Raw genomic sequence first — 19239 nt, 5'->3', positions numbered from 1 at the left:
ATTAGGCTGTCAGGATTTATTAAGTTAAGAAGTAGCAAAGTTTCTCTGAATGACCCCTGAACTCTTGTAAAGCCGCACCTCCCTTTCTTTGAGCCCCTCCACCCATTTGCAGTGGGACAGGTTGCAATGACTGGCCCTGACCCAAGGCTGCACACACCCAACACTAATGAATTTGTCACAATTCATCACAACCGAGCAGATTTAATCAAACTGACATGAGGGACAAGGCCTGCTTGTGATGAAGTCCCGAGCTATTTCATTATTTCACAGTATGTGTAAAACACTTGTGGTTATCTGTATTTTGCCGGGCAAAAAATGGAACCAGAATACAATGATACACTTTAAATTTAAATTAAATAAACTAAAGTTAATGTAAAACAAAAAAGGCCTATAATTATAAATTATAATATGGAAAAAAGTCAGTCCCGCTAGCCTTCATCCAAGTGTGGACATTCTAAAACATTCTGGACACAATAATACTGTTCATACAGCAAAGCAAAGCAAATCTTTACGTTTAATGACATTGAGCTCCGCTGTGGTAAATCCAATGCATTTGGTATTGATTTTTCCTCCCATCTGTATTTCTCATATCTTCAGTGTTCATTATGTCACGTTAGACATTACCCCTCCCCCCTCATCCCTTCCCCGACGGGGTCTAAGCTAGTCCCCCTACCCTTTGCTTCTCTTTTGGGGGGAGATGGCAATATCTGCTGTTCGTTCAGACACCTTCCTCGCAGACTGTGTGATCTCTGCCCTTCATTTCATACTGGGGGATATAATTTAGTGCCAATTAGTGCCAGATGTTTGTACACTAATCGCACCAGGAAAAATAATATATATATATTTATACATCATGATGCACATGGACACATTCATGCACACCATGTGAGAGGTAGTGTGTGAACATGAACACAAAAATATGAGCACATACGTATACATACACAGGCATTTACTTTGCTTTCTAAATGAGGACATACCATAGACTTCTATTGATTTTTATATAAAGCTAATTATAATAACTACAGACTAACCCAAACTCTATCCCCACTTCTAAAATGGATGACTCCAAAGGGAGGTTTTGTTAGATTTAGCTTAAATGTTTTATTAGGAACATCTGTATACCTACTTATTCATGCGATTATCTAATCAGCCAATCATGTGGAAGCAGTGCAACGCATAAAATCATGCATATATGGGTTAGGAGCTTCAGTTAATGTTTACATCAACCATCAGATTGGGGAAAGTTTGTTGCTGTCAAACATTGTGGGTCCAATTAAACTCTAGTATTTTTTTATTTTATTTTTTTGCATCTTTTATTTGGTAACATGGCTAAAACTAAGGCAATATTTAGCCCAGTGTTTATTCCATGAGTTAGGCTGGTAAATCACTTTTGTTTATCAATTTTGTTTACTGCACAATCAATAGTTTTGGTGCTGTGTTGGGTTCAACTAGATGTCCAATGTCAAATCTGGTTCCTGAAGCAAAACCAGTGCAGAACCACAACATTAAAAAAATAAATAACATGACAGCTTAGGTAGCCATATTTAATTACAAATATTTTATTATCTGCACCAAATGAAATAAGAGATGCACTGGACAAGGATTGAAGATGGTGATAGGCCAGTCATCTTGGAGAGCATGACAGGTCAATGACTGAGCTTCTTATTAAAGGCGAATGGTTTAAGAAAGACGGACGAATGAGCCTTTACTGAAGAAAGAGCAGGCACACTTGATCTTTTATATACACCCTACAAATGAAGGAGAAAGCCCTTCACTTTCAAGCCAGTCTCATTTCATGTTTGTGTTTGCTTAATCTATCGTGATGGAAGGAACATTAGCATAGAAACTAGTGCTGGTTCAAGCAGGATGGAAGTCTGGATTGGGTCTGTGAATGTAAACTCATAACTCACTTGTTAAAGCCCTTATCACTCCAACAGGGATAAGATAAAAAAAAAAAAAAAAAAAAATTCCAATCAGACTGTGGATGGGAATTGTCTTCCTCTGGAAAATAGAGGGAAGCTGTAAAAAGTAAAGGAGGGAGAAAAATGAAAATTACCAAAAAGCACAAGGACTAAAAACAAGATGGATCAAGAACATAACAAACTGGAAATAAAGCAATTAACAGGATGGAACCTAAAATAATGAGAATAAAGAAGAATACATACATTAGCTTTACATTGCTGAGGGATTGAGAGTTACTGATATCTGGTATGGAATAACAAGATGGAATGTTGTCAAGTGAGACAAACTAATATAATCAGATTCATTGCTAATGCTTGCTCATGTTTGTGCTTGTTTTCCCAAGAAAACATATATCACTTCCTGGAGGACGATGTCATTAAGGACCTGGCTTTTGTTAGTTAAAGTGACATTACTAAAGACTAACAAGATGGAAAATGAAATGTAAGAAAATGAAAGAAAGGACAAAATGAAGAGACACCTGGAATATTTCTAAATGAATTGCCTGTTTTTCATGTTAAAATTAATTGGAAAAAGGCAACATCTGTGCAAACCAAAGTAGTGAAATTATTTAAAATTCACCGCTTTGTTTATATAAGAGGCAAGAAATAAAAAAAATGGGTGAAAGGCAACAAGAAAGGGAGAGGAAAGACTGCAATCTGTCCATAAAGTTTGGCCAGATATTTTAAAACCAAACTTGCGTGTAACAATCTTAGCAGTGCTGGCGGCTGGCGGCTGGCGTCCACACTGCAGCAAGATTGATGTGCTCAATCGTGAGATTTATCCCGTAATGTTTACAATAAGGTTCCAGCACTGAGGCCCAGTTGTCTGCATCGGGCTGCCCAGAAAAAGGCAGCCTGGTCTGCCAGGGTAATTTGTCCTGATGTAGTAAATAACAGGGCATAATGAAAATACCCCTGATGTATTCAGGAGCCCTGATTGATGCAGGATGAAGGAGGACTGTGCAGGAGAACTCCCTACCTCCACATTTACATACTCAGACCCTCTGCACAGCCACCCTGACAGCTGCTGCCGGTGCTCCACACAATTTTAAAGCAGTTATGAATTACCGCTGACCCTCCCTGCCCTCACTCACTAGTGCGGGAGAAGCAGGCATATTGAAAGTCATCAGTCTTTGGCAGTCATTCTTTTTAGCATGATGTGGTAGGCTAGGGGTGTGTGGGGGGATTGGTTTCAATCACAAGCAAAAAATGGATGGGGGGTGGATGCGGGCTACAACAACAACAAAATACTTCTAGTGCGCTAGCATGATATTCGTCCTTTAAATGAGAAAAAGCCTCAGGTACAGCAGGCATATAATGCTTCTATTTTCTATCTTTTCCTATCTTTTATTTTTTCTTAGAAATGGAATATTCAGAAAGAATCCCCAATGGAACGGAGCCTCACAGTGGATATTTTTGTCCGCTTCCAGGCTGACTTTTACATGCACTGCTATACTGCTGTTACCATCACTCCTTCAGTACCAATTAATAAGCTACAACAAGACCAGCACGGCGTTCAAATTTTCCAACATATATTCTCCATTATAGTCACTCAAAGACTGACAGGGCGTTCAGTACCATTCTTCGCTAATGCACGTTCCTTGCAATTACATTTAATTGTGTATATTTGCGGCCCTAAAAAAAATCCTGGATAAAATATCAAAGGCCACATCTGAGATAAAAGGCGCTCCACTCACCCACGAGCAAAAAGCTGTACATTTATAGTGCTGCAATAACGTGGGTAAAAAAAAAATTAAAGCGAGGAATATTTGCTACTGATTTCTTTCAATCAACACCACTGTTTGACGCTGTCTGAAAATTTATGTAAAGTTCTGAGTGGTTAGGCTCTCTAATCAGCCCTATTCATTACCGCGGTGGATTTCAGAAACTCTGGCTGTGCTTTTTATTAGCCATAGTGATGAGGCTATACGAGAGGAGAAGGAAAAGACAATGAAAGGTTAGTGTGATGAAAGCCAGAATGCTCCTCACTCGTGTATCCTTTCGACATCTCCTCAATAATTAACCATGGGGTGAAGGGTGCAGTGGGAAGGGGCTCCACTTTTGGCCTTTTTAGATCTTTGAAATGCATATCAAGCATGCGCCCACTTTCATTTCTGACAATTTTATTTTAATTTCCACCACTTATATGTTGATAACTGTTCAAGACGAGGGTAAATAAGTTGCTGTCCAGCAGAACAAGCCAATGATCCTTCCCAAAATATCAGCTGAGAGGTTTAAATTCACAAGCATTTGGCAGAGGCTTTTGTTCAAAACACCTTATGCCCATGCATTTATATTAAATATTCCCTGAAAATCGAACACATGATACTGGTGTTGCTCGCACCATGCTCTACCAGTTTAGCCACAGGAAGAAAATGTATACTTAGATCATCCACAGCACCAAATCTGAAGGTGATCATTTGCTACACTAATCAATGTGAATGCAAACAATGTTTGATTTTACATAATTTCACTTGCCATGTTCAGAATAGCATTCTACTGTACTACTCTTAGTATTTCTGGCATAAATATATACTATCTATATACAGTATATACACTCACTGAGCACTTTATTAGGAACACCTGCACACCTACTTATTCATGCAATTAGCAAATCAGGTAATCGTGTGGCAGCAGTGCAATGCATAAAACCAGGCAGATACGGGTCAGGAGCATCAGTTAATGTTCACATCAACCATCAGAATGGGGAAAAATGTGATCTCAGTGATTTTGACTGTGGCATGATTGTTGGTGCCAGATGGGCTGGTTTGAGTATTTCTGTAACTGCTGATCTCCTGGGATTTTCACGTATAACAGTATCTAGAATTTACTCAGAATGGGGCCAAAAACAAAAAACATCCAGTGAGCAGCAGTTCTGTGGACAGAAATGCCTTGCTGATGAGAGAAGTCAACGGAGAATGGCCAGACTGATTCAAGCTGACAGAAAGGCTACAGTAACTCAGATAACCCCTCTGTACAATCGTAGTGAGCAGAATAGCATTTCGGAATGCACAATAGTCAAACCCTGAGGCGGATGGGTTTCAACAGCATAAAACCACATCAGGAACTTTATTAGGACCATAGTGTTCCTAACAAAGTGCTCAGTGAGTGTATATACTGTATTTATATATATATACATCAATCAGCCAAAACATTAAAACCACTTGCTAATATTGTGTAGGTCCCCCTCGTGCCGCCAAAACAGCGCCAACCTGCATCTCAGAATAGCATTCTGAGATGCTATTCTTCTAACCACAATTGTACAGAGAAGTTATCTGAGTTACCATAGACTTTGTCAGGTCGAACCAGACTGGCCATTCTCTGTTGACCTCTCTCATCAAAAAGGCATTTCCATCCACAGAACTGCAACTCACTGGATGTTTTTTTGTTTTTGGCACCATTCTGAGTAAATTCTAGAGACTGTTGTGCATGAAAATCCCAGGAGATCAGCAGTTACAGAAATACTCAAACCAGCCAATCTGGCACCAACAATCATGCCACGGTCCAAATCACTGAGATCAAATTTTGTACCCATTCTGATGGTTGATGTGAACATTAACTGAAGCTCCTGACCCGTATCTGCATGATTTTATGCACTGCACTGCTGCCACACGATTGGCTGATTAGATAATCGCATGGATGATTGTTGGTGCCAGATGGGCTGGTTTAAGTATTTCTGTAACAGCTGATCTCCTGGGATTTTCACGCACAACAGTCTCTAGAAATATACTCAGAATTTTGCCAAAAACAAACAACATCCAGTGAGCGGCAGTTCTGTGGATGGAAATGCTTTGTTGATGAGAGAGGTCAACAGAGAATGGCCAGACTGGTTCGAAATGACAAAGTTTACGGTAACTCAGATAACCGCTCTGTACAAGTGTGGTGGTAAGAATAGCATCTCGGAATATGGCTGAATGTGGCTGATCTGTGTGTGTGTATGTATATATATATATATATATATACAGTATATGCTGTAAATACATATGTGTGTGTGTGTATGGAAGAAATAGTAAGAGTAGTATGCTATCTCGAACTTTGCTTCGTTCTATAATGTACGCTGTGAATAAAAGAATCTCAAAAACTACTAAATCAGTGTTTATGAAGTGACTTTTCTCCATGTTTTATCCAGTATACCTATTCTGGTTTAGCATGCCTAAAAATGACGCCTAATAAATTTCAACAGGCACCTTTTTTAGTTTAAAACTTATGAAACCCAACTTTCAACTCCAGCTGAGCATATGAATTAGTTCTAAATATTCTTTGCTGCCATTCTGTAATATATGACTTTAACAGATATCTGCCGCACCAAAGCACGGCAGAGGGTGGACACTGAAATCGAAAAATGGAGAATGACACACGGGAGGAAGTCAGCATCTGCAGTCTGCATGCTTCTTGGGGTTCAGTCCAAGACAATCATGTAATGTATCATTCATATTGCTGCAATGCTGCTGCTGCAGCCCTCATTTTCTCAGTTTCGCCTGTCTGCGAATGAGAATCCAGCAAACGCTCCCCGTCGCCATACCCCCCCCACCCCTCATCATTCAACCCACAGTGCTCTCCTTCAATCTGTCACCCAGAGAAATGCTCTCCAACACACATTAAACACAATTCGACAGATTTACACAAAAACAATCCTTTACTGGGGTTTTTACGATTAATTTAAATAGATAGTGCAAACAACAACAAACAAAAAAAGAAAAAAGGAACGAAAAAATAGATGGTTTTCTCTTTAAATGGATAGTTCACCCAAAAATGAAAATTCTCTCATAATTTACTCACCATAAGACTTTCTGTCTTCCATGGAACACAAAAGGAGATGTTAAAACCAAAGTATATTTTGGTTGGCTGTGTCGCTGATCAGAATGCGCAATTATGCGTGATGCAAATATTGTCATCAGCACCTTCTTGTACTTCGAATGGCCAAAATTTTTTTCAACACGCGGACCATCCTTGTCTATGCGTATTGTCGGTGCATGCACCTGTCGTTGACTGTACTAAAAGAATATCACAAAGCAGACATAGTGCACGTGTCAAATGCGTTCATATTCGTTCGCGGTCAAAAGAGTATACTATGGACATCTCTCATTATTTACTCACCCTCCTGCCATCCTAGAGGTGTATGACTTTCTTTCTTCTGCTGAACACAAACAAAGATATTTAGAAGAATATCTCAGCTCTGTAGGTCCATACAATGCAAGTGAATGGTGATCAGGTCTTTGAAGCTCCAAAATGGAGATAAAGTCGGCATAAACATAATCCATCAGACTCCAGTGATTTAATCAATGTCTTCTGAAGCGATCCAGTTGGTTTCGAGTTAGAACAGACAAAAATATAACTTATTTTTCACTGTACGTCTTGTCATTGCAGTATCTAGGCACGATCATGATTTCAAGCTTGATTACACTTTCTAGTGCTTTCTAATTGACACAGAGCGCTAGATGGTGCTATATGAAGTGTAATAGAGCTTGAAATAATGATCACCAAAGAGACTGCTGTCAAGATGTACAGTGAAAAAGGAGTTACATTTTGGTCTGTTCTCACCCAAAACCAACTGGATCGCTTTAGAAGACTTTGATTAAACCACTGGAGTCTGATGGATTATGTTTATACTGACTTTATCTCCTTTTTGGAGCTTTTGGAGTTCTGGTCACCATTCACTTGCATTGTATGGACCTACAGAGCTGAGATATTCTTCTAAAAATCTTTGTTTGTGTTCTGCAGAAGAAAGTAAGTCAAATACATCTGGGATGGCATGAGGGTGAGTAAATGATGAGAGAATTCAAATTTTTTGCTGAACTTACCCTTTAACCAGTCACCATTCACTTTTATTAGATATTTTTTTCATGAGAGAGAGAGAGAAAGTCATACAGGTATAGATCAACATGAGGGTGAGTGAATGCTGACAGGATTTTCCTTTTTAGGGTGAACTATCCCTTTAATTTTTCCATATTTAACCTTGAAAACAGACTGCATTACCTACAGTGCTAATTTTCTACAACCTCACTTTTTATCTTTTAATTCCAAAAGTCATTTTCTGCACAGAATAAAAATAATAATGAAGAAAAACAGGAATGCTGATTTCTTTGACATCTCTTTTGGCTATTGAATAGAGCATCCAATCCAGCCTCGTTTTTATCCTAAATGGACAAAATGATCCCTCATTTTAAAAACTAATCAGTGGAGAACATTAAAGGTAGGTACAAGATATTTCTTGAGCTACGGCTGATTATCATTCTGAATGAAGGACTTGTTTGGCGCCATCCCAGGTGGCAGGAGTAATTCTTCAAGGTGACACACCTCACTAGAGGAATACACAAGCAATTTGCAATTAAAAGGAGTCAAATATACACGGCCGTCCTCAGCTAGCATGGATGGAAGCGGTCCATGTATATTCACAACCATCCAGATGGACTTTCCCCTTTATCTGGGGAGGCTAAATATGGACATGGATGGCTGACTTTCTTTTTGCAGCTTTAATAAGACAGGGAAATTATCGATAGCAAAAGTACATAAAGGGTGTGAGAGATGAATTAACTGAAAAGGAATGAATAACATGGCCCTCCCTAAGTGGCCCGCAGGTTTGAAGGAAAGGCCATACGTACATGCAAAATTAACAAGTCAGAGGAAATCTCATTTTGGAGAGTGAATCTGATAGATGTTCCAAACTTCAACAGGGTTCAGGGTTAGAGGCGAGAATTTCTGACAATAATTTGAATGAGGAAATCCTATTTCAGTCTATGCACAGGCTCTGTCTGGGAGGAATTGGCAAACCATACTGTAATCACCTTATCCATCATGGTAATCCTACAAACACAAGAGGCTTTGGGCTGGAAGATTCTTCTCCTCCCTTTTTATGAGAAACATGAAGTCATTCTCTCTCTCTGTAGTGCAGGTACTCAGCATCCCTCTCTCTCTCCTTTTGTGTGTTAGATCCGTGGCTATTGAATGATTGTTTTGACAAGTATGAGTTTAATGTCATTAGCCGTAAGGTAAGCAAACAAAACCCACACTTTATTACTTCAAGACAAACATTTAAAATGACAACATGGGCAAAAAGCGGATAAATGGAGGAATCTGATTTAGAAAAGGAATCTATCCATGCTCGACTCTTTAACTCTTATCACTGTGACCAAATGCGCTTTGCGAGAGATTTTCTTACTAGACGCATCAGCAGAATTTTGCCAAGTGGCCAAGCCCAAGCAGTGCACTCCGGTGCGCCCAGGTGGGTCACCTTGCAGTGCATGCTGGGATTGGCCTCATGGATAATCACACTTCATAATACCAATAAAGGATTAGATACAGCTCTTTAGCTAAGCTAAAACCACTAACACAAAAATGCAGAAAAAAAGTGACTGCTGACTTTGAAGCTTGTTGCTTTAATCCATCAAACGTATTAGTGGGTGAGATTATAATCAAGCCATCAGTGGAATAAGAGTGGAATTCTGTTTTTGCACAAATATCAGCTTTGTATCAGATAATGGTGAGACACAGTTGGCTGACTATGGAAACAGCACTTTAAGGCATCATTGGTGCCCTTCAGATGCAAAGACTGTTCCAAAAGGTTAATGAAGGTCCAAAACTTAATTATGCTGCCTCCTAAGATACATCAAAAACAAATCTACAATGGCGAATAAAACATGAGAAATGTCAATTATAAATATAATTAATTCAGTCTTGAATCTCTAGTGCTCTATATTTTAAGAGCACGATATATACATTACAAATATACAAATATCCCAACATAGTGTCATGACAACTTGTAATTATTTGTTTGAGATGATGAAATTGTAAGATACTGTATGGACTTGGCTTGGTAAGAATAGAATTTAAAATCACTATAATAAAGGCATACATTTTTTACATAACCTCATGCGACCCCGCATATGCATGCGTGGACGTTGCTTCGCTATATGCAACGCATAATTTAAATTCATTTAAACTGACTGATCTCAGTTCAGGAGCCTCTGTGCTGTCAGTAAAGTGTTAAACTTTCAACAAAGGAGCCATGTGACAAAACAACATGGCGCAGACCACAGGGGAGTTTGTCTTTAAGACAAATGCCAACAAAGCTACATCTGGTAAGAAACCTAATTAAGTTTTTACAATTAAACCTGTTTAAGTCAAAGATTAGAGTCTCTAGTTTCATCCGATATGCCATTTTAAAAATAGAATATTTGTTCCTAAAAAATCCTATATTTATTTGCATTATCACATTGAGAATCAATGAGTTCATCCAAAAGCTGAAAAGTGTTGCTTTCAGAGGCTTTATATGGAGTTAGAGTGAAAATAATGTGAATTTTGAACTGTTCTGAGACAGTGCAGACAGACAGCACACTGGAGGTTGAATGATTCACTAAATATGGAGCCAAGGCAGCATCCTATAGCTCTCTATGCAGCTAAGTTCATTCACTCCTAAAATTCAACCAAAAGTTCAGTTTCAGGCTGCAGATGATGTTTGGACCACTCAACATGTTTGGCAGACATGGGACAATGGTAATCAGTACATAGATTCAGAATTTATAATGTATTATTTTATTTTAACATGACTGGCGGTGACTAGATGATGCTGGCCATTACTTTGAATCAAAATTAATTATGCTAATTTCTGATGTAATGTCTGTAACGTCTCAAAAACATGAATAACTAACACTCCTGGAAACATAATCAAAAATGTGATTTAAACAAATCTGACATTCTATAGCTTGGTATTATTTAAAATTTCACAACTTAGTCCCGCTGTCCACATATGTGGACATCATTTTTTAGGAAAAATATTTGCTCTAGAAATTATTATATATATATATATATATTTGCATTTTAATTAGGTGCTACTAATTACAAATCAAAAAAGGAAATGCATACAGCAGTCATGCTCAGGTCTCAGGAGGTTTAACTCATACCCAACACTTTTTCCTTAGGAAAGGAAACATCAGTGAACAAATCTGATTGCTCATTCCACATTTATTTATGTAATACAAATTACTAATGTACTGTATGTGAACCTGTAACATGCTTCCCTCTACTCATTCAAAACCCCAACATTTTCTTCTGTGCTACACAAGTTATTTTTCTATTAAAATTAAGGTTATGTTTAGGATTTGGGTAGATTTTATGGTTAGGTTTAGGTTTGGGGTTTGAGCTAGAGGATAACTAAGGAAAACTCATAGGAACGCTTGTTTGCTTGTTCATGTTTCTATTTCTACTGTTGTACACAACTTTGATTTTCCTATTAAAACCATGGTTAAGTTTAGCGTTTGGATTACACTTTATGGTTAGACTTTGGTTTATGTAAGGGGTTAAACTTAGAAAAAACGTAATTACATTGTTCATTTGTTCGTTTTGTAAAAGGCCATTCCGCTGGTCCGATTGCAGTATTCCAATAGAATGGCGAAGATATCTGCATGTTCGTCTTTCTGACGCGACATTGGTTTTACATCTTAAACTATTCTATTTAGTTAAGAATGAATCTGACTCCATTAATAATTTAATCTGACTCCAATTTAATAGACCTTGAATTTAGGCTAGGTTCCAATTGGTTTCTGATCACATTTCTAGAGATAATCATAATTTGTTGTTACTGATTATTCTTTCCATTATTCTTTCAAGAGGTTTTGATGTTGATTAGAGTCTACGCCATATATTTACGTAAATCTCACGGTCACGAGGTGGGCAGTCTCAAAATAAGTCAGCGGTTGCAGGGTTTACAAATATCATTAAATTATGCTTGCTCATAATAAAACGATAGTTCATTTAGTTACGTACATACAACTTGCTTAAGTGAGTGATAAGTCAGTGACTGACAGTGCCTGAGAATTTGCTCGCATTCATGGCCCGCAGTAATAATCATATCCTGGACTGTGTGCTCGCAGTAACATCATATGCGCTTCATTTACTGGTAATAATGAGTTTAAGAAAATCCAGAATAATCAAAATAACAATTTATTAGTCCGGTAAATATGTATCATGCCAATTACATAATTTAATCAATTCAGAAATCATTAATACAAAACATCCAATGCTCAAAGATGAATCTTAAGAGTAAGAGAGTGCATACCTGACTTTTATAATAAAAGCATGGTGTTGTGGGTTTATCACACACAACGCCATGGGGTTTAATCTTGCTACAGAATCCCGATGAACAATGTGTCAAGTTTCCTTAAATACCCAGACCACAACCAAATGAAATGACAATAAGAATTTGGGGATGGATAGGTTTGGAAGTCCTGGGGTCACACATTATCTGCATACAGGACACCCTCAGAATTGGTCAGAATTCCTCTAAATTCTCAAAACTGTGTTATCATGTATTTTACAGTTAAGGTAATGAGACCTTCATACCAGTCACACTGAGACCTTTTCAATTATATGAAACATGCAAAGCCAGACATATATTAGACTTTTGTTACCTACAAGATCTGAGTGTGTTTTAAGGTGATTTTGAGCTGAGAGGGACAGGAGGGGGGAAGAGGAGAGAAAACAGATGTGAAAGACAGCAATGAGGCAATTCTTGCTCAGTTGGGTGTGAGATGGTGTCTATGCGAGAAAGTTTCTATGGTGATTTTCTCAGAGATTATATGTTTGCTCTTTGCCTCCCTGGGGAGTTCTGTTCTTTGAATGCAAACACCTTGGTCTCCCGCCTTTCAGTTTATATATCTTGATGGGAGTAAAAGTTGTACAAAATGTACAAGCCAACTTATACGATTCCCTATGATTTCGTCATCTCATACTAATTATTATGACTTGTCATGAGATCGGGTTGAACACACTAATAGAAGTACACACAAATACAAGTATTTTGTATAGAGTATAATGCTTCATAGAGCATTCCAAATATCACTTTTAAGGTTCCATGACAATTAGGATGTTTCCATTAGATGGTAGCTGCCTATGTAGGCAGTAGGCAACGAGGCAGCTCACTAAGTTTTGGAACAGAGCTTTAGACATTGGGGTTCTCTTCACCATAGTCAGAAAATGCCATTTTAATGATGATCTCCAAACATGACACTAAAAGAAATTATCTGGCAAGCGTCCATGATCATGCAGACAGCAAGAATGCATTAAAACAAATTTAGTTTAAGACAAAGAGTGACCCTTCACTGAACTGCAGGAAAGAAAATGAAATCACACAAATGCTTCTAAAGAGTATTTTGCATTAATCTTTAGTGTTCTGTGAGCGACAAGCAGACAAGATCAGTCTGCCCTTTTTACACTAAATAATCTCGCACAAGAAAGAAACATAAAAAATCAATAGGCCAACTGCTTTTCTGGGTCACATTTGAATATATCTTTTGGAGCTATTGATTTGTTTTTTGAGTGACCTGGCTCGGCCATTCTTCGCAATTAACACGGAGGGAAAATTAAATTCGGAGGGAGAACTACACATGTGGCCAATTTTATTGGATAGACAAATGAGCTCGGCTCTGATAAAGAAGGGCGGAGTTCACCATAAGTAAGATTTATAATCTGACTCCAGGAATCAAGTAAATTAATTTTGCTATATTAAACTCAACCTTTAACCCACTCCATCTCTGACTACCATTCGTCCAGACTCACGCACTTGAGGCCAGCACAGACAAAGCACTCTGCGGCAAGGTGGGAGGGAAAGGTGTTGGGGGGGGGGGGGTAAAAGCAATAGAAAAAAAAAATTGAGAGACTGATGATATTTCTTCAGCTCTGCACTGCACATATCTCTCACTCCATACACGATTTTTCAATTATTGGAGAACATGCAGACGTGCTGGGCAGAGTCAGGGAGCATGGAGCCTTACAGATGAGTAAAGCATTATCACACATGCTGAGGCTCTTTGCTTTAAATATTCTACAGTGCGAAGTAGTATCATCCAATCTGCCGTCATTGCACACCTCTAAAACCTTCGCTCTCAAGCTGGGTGAAATGTGCCGAATCCCAACTGTACATTCGTCATTTCACATCGCAACTAAAACTATATTTCTCTCAGACCTCAGAGCCACAGCTGCACATACAGTAAATACTACGCTGTGTTTAATATTCACCATCGTGAATAAGCACATAAGCAAGTGGGGCTCAGGTGATTATTTTAGGTCGAGAAAGCAGCTATACATCCACACACACATACAGTGGTGTTCAAACGTCTGAGTACACACTGAAAATCTTATTTAAACTTGGAATTAAACAAAGTTTTAGGATTTTTTAAATCTTAAAGAAACCTTACAATGTAAAAAAAAAAAAAAAAAAATGAAGCATTAAATATTTAATCAAATGTAAGCAAACTTGGGACATTGTCTATGTTAACTCCTTTGTACAAAAGGTCAGATTTCCTTGCTTCCATTGAAGCACACAAGATGCTCATTGGAACATTCTCAGATCATGCTGGGATAACATGGATCATCAGTTTTGAACAAACTTGTGGAGTCTATTCCAGCTCGAGGGCATGCTGTCTTTAAAGCAAAAGAGGACATAGACAATACTAAGAAAATCTGAAATTTACATTTATTTTTCAATTAAACTTTTGACTCAAATTGTTCTGCTGATAATAATATGTAATGAAATGTATTTAATTAGAAAAATAAAATAAAAAATAAATTAAAAAAAGCATTTTGCAAGTGGTCTCACTTTTGGAGACAAATGAAAATACAATGTTGAATATTCAGATCGTGAATAAGCACATCCACAAGTGGGGCTCAGCTGATTTTAAGTGTCCTTCACCCCTTAGGTTTGGTGAAGAAGGCAACTACACTCACATCCAAACACACACACACCAGCAGAATAAAGTGTTAGGTTACACAAAGATGTGAGCTTGCTCCAATAAGGGTCTTTGAAGTTGACAAAAATTTTGAGAAACTCTTTAGTCCCCAATGGCATGAATGAGGAGATGGATTTTGCCTGTATTCTCAAGGTTTTTAATTTTTTTTAAAAAACTTTTTTATGTACTTTTATGTTGAAGTCTCTGTAATTGAGCTCTATAACTTTAAGAGTTCCACTGGATCAAGTTCAGCTGGTCTCAATTTGTAATCATGTGTTTATAAAAGGGATGAGTTGTTGTTTGTAAGGTGAGCACTGAAGAAAGCTATGGGCTGAAATGCTTGCTTGCTTGCTTGCTTGCTTGCTTACCGGTTTTTAACTCACTACACTTTGCACTTTTTCACTATGCAAGTTTAAATTAAAAAAATATTTTTGATAGACCTTCTTGATCTGCTCTTCATTTAGTGTGCGGACAGCATCTGTTGTGGAATTTGACAAAGATGGAAATGGTGCTTGAAATTCAGAGGATTTCCAAAACCTAAAAGCTTTCAATAATTCATCTTATACCTGTAAAAAGGAAAGATAGAAAGTGCAGAGAAGGAGAAAGTGAAGAGAAGGAGAAGCAGACAAGCAGGAACATTCTGGGGTCTGGACCAGAGACCTGTGAGATTGTTACCTCCACCCCGTTAAGCAGAAACAGAGAAAGCAATAAATAGCTCTTTATTTGTTCCAGCAGATTGTTCTAGCATTCAAGCTCAACTTAACCGCTGGCCAACCAGCAAACATCTCTGAGAGCTTTAATTACAGAGTAGCCACCATACAAAGTAATAGTAAATGGATTACACTAAGCACAGTAATGTAATCTTTAAATAGAAAACAGGTCATAGTATAAATATCAAAACGGCTGCCTCAAAGCAGTTTAACTATACCTTTTGAAATTCTAAGCCAAATAGGATGCTTGTAATGCACTCACAATCTGAATACTAATTTATATATACAGTTGTGCTCAAATGTTTGCATACCCTGGCAGAAATTGTGAAATTTTAGCAATGATTTTGAAAATATGACTGATCATGCAAATCTTTTATTTAAGGATAGTGATCATATGAAGCCATTTATTATCACATAGTTGTTTGGATCCTTTTTAAATCATAATGGTAACAGAAGTCACCCAAATGGCCCTGATCAAAAGTTGACATACCCTTGAATGTTTGGCCTTGTTACAGACACACAAGGTGACTCACACAGGTTTAAATGGCAATTAAAGGTTAATTTCCCACACCTGTAGCTTTTTAAATGGCAATTAGTGTCTGTGAATAAATAGTCAATGAGTTTGTTAGCTCTCACATGGATGCACTGAGCAGGCTAGATACTGAGCCATGGGGAGCAGAAAAGAACTGTCAAAAGACCTGCGTAACAAGGTAATGGATCTTTATAAAGATGGAAAAGGATATAACAATATATCCAAAGCCTTTAAAATGCCAGTCAGTACTGTTCAATCACTTATTAAAAAGTGGAAAATTCAGGGATCTCTTGATACCAAGCCAAAGCCAATGCCACAAAAAAGCCCGGTTACAATATGCCCGACAACACCTTGACACGCCTCACAGATTCTGGCACACTGTAATTTGGAGTGACGAGACCAAAATAGAGCTTTATGGTCACAAACATAAGCGCTATGTTTGGAGAGGGGTCAACAAGTATTGTGCTCCTTGAAACAACCACACCGTCTTTTTCCAGAGCAGCCTGTATTTCTCCTGAGATTACCTGTTGGTTTTTCTTTGTATCCTGAAAAATTCTTCTGGCAGCTGTGGCTGAAATCTTTCTTGGTCTACCTGACCTTGGCTTGGTATCAATAGATCCCCGAATTTTCCACTGCTTAATAAGTGATTGAACAGTAGTGACTGGCATTTTCAAGGCTTTGGATATCTTTTTATATCCTTTTCCATCTTTATAAAGTTCCATTACCTTGTTAAAATTTCACAATTTCTGTCAGGGTATGCAAACTTTTGAGCACAACTGTGTGTGTGTGTATATATATATATATATACACACACACACACACACACACACACTCACTCACCGGCCACTTTATTAGGTACACCTATACATCTACTTATTCATGCGATTATCTAATCAGCCAATCGTGTGGCAGCAGTGTATAGTATAAAATCATTCATATACAGGTCAGGAGCTTCAGTTAATGTTCACATCAACCATCAGAATGGGGAAAATGTGATCTCAATGATCTCAGTGATTTCGAACGTGGCATGATTGTTGGTGCCAGAAAGGCTGGTTTGAGTGTTTCTGTAACTGCTGATCTCCTGGGATTTTCACAGGCAACAGTATCTAGAGTGTATAGAGAATGGTACAAAAAACAACCAGCGAGTGGCAGTTCTGTGGACAAAAACGCCTCGTTGATGAGAGAGGTCAACTGAGAATGGCCAGACTGGTTCAAGCTGACAGAAAGGCTACGATAACTCAGATAACCCCTCTGTACAATTTTAGTGAGCACAATAGCATCTCAGAAGGCACAACATGTCGAACCTTGAGGCGGATGGGATCCAACAGCAGAAGTTCACGTTGGGCTCCACTTCTGTCAGCCAAGAACAGAAAACTGAGGCTGCAGTAGGCCTACCATTTGTGTACCTCAGTATAAATTCAGATTTGTCAAACCAGGTGATGTTTTTCCAATTGTCTACTGTCCAGTTTTGGTGAGCCTGTGCCCACTGCAGCCTCAGTTTCCTGTTCTAAGCTAACAGCAGTGGTAACCGGAGGGATCTTCTGCAGCTGTAGCTCATCCGCCTCAATGTTCAGCGTGTTGTATGTTCAGAAATGCTTTTCTGAATAGCACTGTTGTAACGCATGTTTATTTGGGTTACTGTCACCAGCCCGATTCCAGCCTTGCTGAAGCACCCCCAGATCATCACCGATCCTCCACCTGGTCATCTAATGGTTAGACAGAGACCTGGAGAGGCCTTCAAGCCACAGTGTCTCACACCCACTGTGAAATTTGGTGGAGGATTGGTGATGATCTGGGGGTGCTTCAGCAAGGCTGGAATCGTGCTGATTCGTCATGAACAAAAATGTTCATTTTACTCAAACACATACCTATAAATAGTAAATCCAGAGAAACTGATCATTTTGCAGTGGTCTCATAATTTTTTCCAGAGCTGTGTGTGTATATATATACAGGTGCATCTCAATAAATTAGAATGTCGTGGAAAAGTTCATTTATTTCAGTAATTCAACTCAAATTGTGAAACTTGTGTATTAAATAAATTAAATGCACACAGACTGAAGTAGTTTAAGTCTTTGGTTCTTTTAATTGTGATGATTTTGGCTCACATTTAACAAAAACCCACCAATTCACTGTCTCAAAAAATTAGAATATGGTGACATGCCAATCAGCTAATCAACTCAAAACACCTGCAAAGGTTTCCTGAGCCTTCAAAATGGTCTCTCAGTTTGGTTCACTAGGCTACACAATCATGGGGAAGACTGCTGATCTGACAGTTGTCCAGAAGACAATCATTGACACCCTTCACAAGGAGGGTAAGCTACAAACATTCATTGCCAAAGAAGCTGGCTGTTCACAGAGTGCTGTATCCAAGCATGTTAACAGAAAGTTGAGTGGAAGGAAAAAGTGTGGAAGAAAAAGATGCACAACCAACCGAGAGAACCGTAGCCTTATGAGGATTGTCAAGCAAAATCGATTCAAGAATTTGGGTGAACTTCACAAGGAATGGACTGAGGCTGGGGTCAAGCCATCAAGAGCCACCACACACAGACGTGTCAAGGAATTTGGCTACAGTTGTCGTATTCCTCTTGTTAAGCCACTCCTGAACCACAGACAACGTCAGAGGTGTCTTACCTGGGCTAAGGAGAAGAAGAACTGGACTGTTGCCCAGTGGTCCAAAGTCCTCTTTTCAGATGAGAGCAAGTTTTGTATTTCATTTGGAAACCAAGGTCCTAGAGTCTGGAGGAAGGGTGGAGAAGCTCATAGCCCAAGTTGCTTGAAGTCCAGTGTTAAGTTTCCACAGTCTGTGATGATTTGGGGTGCAATGTCATCTGCTGGTGTTGGTCCATTGTGTTTTTTGAAAACCAAAGTCACTGCACCCGTTTACCAAGAAATTTTGGAGCACTTCATGCTTCCTTCTGCTGACCAGCTTTTTAAAGATGCTGATTTCATTTTCCAGCAGGATTTGGCACCTGCCCACACTGCCAAAAGCACCAAAAGTTGGTTAAATGACCATGGTGTTGGTGTGCTTGACTGGCCAGCAAACTCACCAGACCTGAACCCCATAAAGAATCTATGGGGTATTGTCAAGAGGAAAATGAGAAACAAGAGACCAAAAAATGCAGATGAGCTGACGGCCACTGTCAAAGAAACCTGGGCTTCCATACCACCTCAGCAGTGCCACAAACTGATCACCTCCATGCCACGCCGAATTGAGGCAGTAATTAAAGCAAAAAGGAGCCCCTACCAAGTATTGAGTACATATACAGTAAATGAACATACTTTCCAGAAGGCCAACAATTCACTAAAAATGTTTT

The sequence above is a fragment of the Myxocyprinus asiaticus genome, chromosome 41, assembly GCF_019703515.2.
Source record: "Myxocyprinus asiaticus isolate MX2 ecotype Aquarium Trade chromosome 41, UBuf_Myxa_2, whole genome shotgun sequence".
NCBI lineage: Eukaryota > Metazoa > Chordata > Actinopteri > Cypriniformes > Catostomidae > Myxocyprinus > Myxocyprinus asiaticus.
This window is presented reverse-complemented; position numbering follows the sequence as displayed.